Source organism: Athene cunicularia, unplaced genomic scaffold, assembly GCF_003259725.1.
Source record: "Athene cunicularia isolate RWA unplaced genomic scaffold, athCun1 SCF_22, whole genome shotgun sequence".
Classification (NCBI taxonomy): domain Eukaryota; kingdom Metazoa; phylum Chordata; class Aves; order Strigiformes; family Strigidae; genus Athene; species Athene cunicularia.
In genome coordinates this window covers 89,242-92,538 of record NW_020799289.1, presented here as the reverse complement: position 1 = coordinate 92,538, position 3,297 = coordinate 89,242, and positions in this window count along the sequence as shown.

The window sequence follows — 3,297 nt, the reverse complement described above, 5'->3', positions numbered from 1 at the left end:
AAGAGGTACTTCATCTTTACAACCCCTCCCCAGGACGTTGCGATCCCAGCATGGAGCTTGAAGGCAGAGAATTCCCGGCTATCACCTTCTCTGTGGCAGGGAAGTGCAAACGTACACGTTTTCGGCCAGAAACGCGTTTTCCTGCAAAAAACACACCAAGGCTCCTTCTGAGAAAAAGCAAGCATGGAGGAGTAGAATCGCTGCTGCCCTGCATAGCGTTCCAGGCATCGAGGAAATCCATGCAGAGAATTCCCGGCTAGCACCTTCCTTTGCCTGAGAAGTGTCAAATTATACGGTTTTGGCCGAATTGGCATTTTTTCGCTGAAGAGCACACCGAGGCTCATTCTAAGTCAAAGCAAGCACGGAGCAATATAATCGCTTTAGCCCTGCATAGCTTTCCGGGAAACGGGTAAAACCAGGCAGAGAATTCAGCCGAAAACCCGCTGCAGGGAAAGCTATGGGTAGCAACAGCGATTTCCATGCTTCGTGCTTGTTTTGTCTCAGAATGAGCCTTGGTGTGCTTTTTGGCAAAAAATACCCCACAATTTCGTCTGAAAACGTGCACGTTTGCATTTCCAGCCACAGAGGAGCTGTTAGCCGGGAATTCTCTGCCTGATTTTAGCCTCTACCTGGAAAGCTGTGCAGGGCAACAGCGATTCTCATCCTCTGTGCTTGCTTTGGTCCATATCGAGATTTGGTGCACTTTTGGGAGAAAAAATAACGATTTCGGCCGAAAACATGTACATTTGTACTTCCCAGGAGCAGAGAAACTGCTAACAGGGAATTCTCAGCCTGGATTTCCTCGCAGCCCAGAAAGCTATCCAGGGCAACAACGATTCTTGTGCTCCCTGCTTGCTTTGTCTCAGAATCAGCCTTGATGTGATTTTCAGCGAGAAAACGTGATTTTGGCCAAAAACGTGTACGTTTGCATTTTCCAGGCAGAGGGAAGCTGCAACCCGGGAATTCAATGCCTGGTTTTACCCGCTGCCCGTAATGCTAATGAAACAGCGATTCTCCTGCTCCGTGCTTGCTTTGGCACAAAATGAGCCTTGGTGTGCTTTTTGGCGACAAAACGCGATTTCGGCCAAAAACTTTAATGTTTGCAATTGCCAGGCACAAAGAAGCTGCTAGCCGGGAATTCTGGTAATTCTGTGCCTGTATTACCACGCTGCCCGGAAAGCTATGCAGGGCAAGAGTGATTCTCCTGCTCCCTGCTTGCTTTGGCTCAAAATCAGGCTTCCTGTGGGTTTTGACACGAAAAACGCGATTCTTGACAAAAACTTGTAAGTTTGCAGTTCCCAGGTACAGGGAACTTGCTAGACGGGAATTCCTTGCCTGGATTTAACCGCTGCCCGGAATGCTATGCAGGACAACAGCGATTCTCATGCTCTGTGCTTGCTTTGGCTCAGAATGAGCCTTGCTGTGCTTTTCACCTGAAAACGCGATTTCCCTAAACACATGCCCAGCTCCCTGTGCTATTCTCTTCTGCTCCGTGTCCTTTTCCCTTTCAGCCTGTAGCCCGTCCCGATGCCTCTCCCTTTCTCAATCTTTTGCTCTCTCATCCCTTCAATCCCTCTCTCTTCTTGACCATCTCTTGCCCTCCCTCCTTCCCATTATCCTTTCCCCCCACAGTTAATTTCTCTCTGTCTTTCTAGTCTCCACTCATCATTATCACTCTTCCACTGCCTTGCTCCCTGAACCTTTTTTTCTTCCAACACGCGTCTGTAGGTCTCCCCCTTCCTTTTCTAGTGATTTCACCATCTCTAATTCCATTACGTCCTCTCATCCCTTTTTGGCTTCCCAGCCTTTTTCAAACACTAATGCCCATCAGAACCTGCACCACCTTCCGGCATCTCCTTTTTCCTGGAGGATAGTTGCCCTGTGGCATCTAGGCCTCCAGTTTTCTGCAGCCTAGCGGTCATTTTGCTCTTCCACTCCATTTTGCCCTCCACTTTATGCTGCCCTTCACTTATCCCAAGCCTGCCTCTCTCTTGGAGCCAACCTGCCTGCCTTCCTCTTGCAGCCAGGCTGTCTCCCTCCCTCCCTCTTGCAGCGTTCAATATTTTCCAGGCTCTATCTCTCCCTGGCCTACCACTCCTTTTCAGCCTCCCACCTTTTTTCGGACTCCAATTTCTACTGGCCTCTACTACCCTCCAGCCTCCCACCTCTTTTCAGCATCGCACTCCTTTTTTGATAGCACGTTTTTCTGGCCTTTATTTTCCTACCAGCCTCTTTTACATCTCTTGCATCTTTTCTGCACTCCCTTTATTCGTGCCTTGATGTGCTGCCGGGAAAGGTATTCATGGCAACAGCGATTCTCTTGCTCCATGCTTGCTTTGTCTCAGAAAGAGCCTTGGAGTGCTTTTCAAAGAGATAATGCAATTCTGGCCTAAAACGTGTACGTTTGCACTTCCCAGGAATAGGGAAGCTGCTAGCCGGGAATTCTCTGCCTGGATTTCTCCAATGCCCGTCAAGCTATGCAGGGCAGAAGAGATTCTCATGCTCTGTGCTTTCTTTCGCTCAGAATGAGCAATGATGTACTTTTTACCGAAAAAAACCATGATTTCAGCCAAAAAGATGTACATTTGCACTTCCCAGGTACAGAGAAACTGCTAGTTAGGAATTCTGTGCCTGGATTTTCCCACAGCCTGGAAATCTATACAAGTCAACAGCAATTCTCATGCTCCCTGCTTGCTATTGCTCACATGAGCCTTGGGTTTCTTTTCGGTGACAAACACGATTTCAGCTGAAAATGTGTATGTTTGCAGTTCCCAGGCACAGGGAAGGTGCTACCGGGTAATTCTCTGCCTGGTTTCCTCACTGCTCGAAAAGCTATCCATGGCAACAGCAATTCTTATGCTCCGTGCTTACTTTGGTACAGCATCTGCCTTGGTGGGCTTTTCGGCGAGAAAAAGCAACTTCGCCTTAAAACGCGATTTCAGCCGAAAACGTGCACGTTTACACTTCCCAGCCACAGAGAAGCTGCTAGTCGGGAATTCTCTGCCTGGATTTACCTGCTGCCCGTAAAGCTTTTGAGGGAAATAGCCTTTCTCATGCTCCATGCTTGCATTGGTTCAGAATGAGCCTTGGTGTGCTTTTCGGTGACAAATATCGAATTCAGTCAAAAACATGTGCGTTTGCACTTCCCAGGAACAGAGAAGCTGTTAGCCGGGAATTCTCTCTCTGGATATAGGGGCTGCAGGGAACGCTATGCAGGGCAACAGTGATTATCGTCCTCTGCGCTTGCTTTGGCTCAGAATCAGCTTTGGTATGGTTTTTAGCGAGAAAACGCAATTT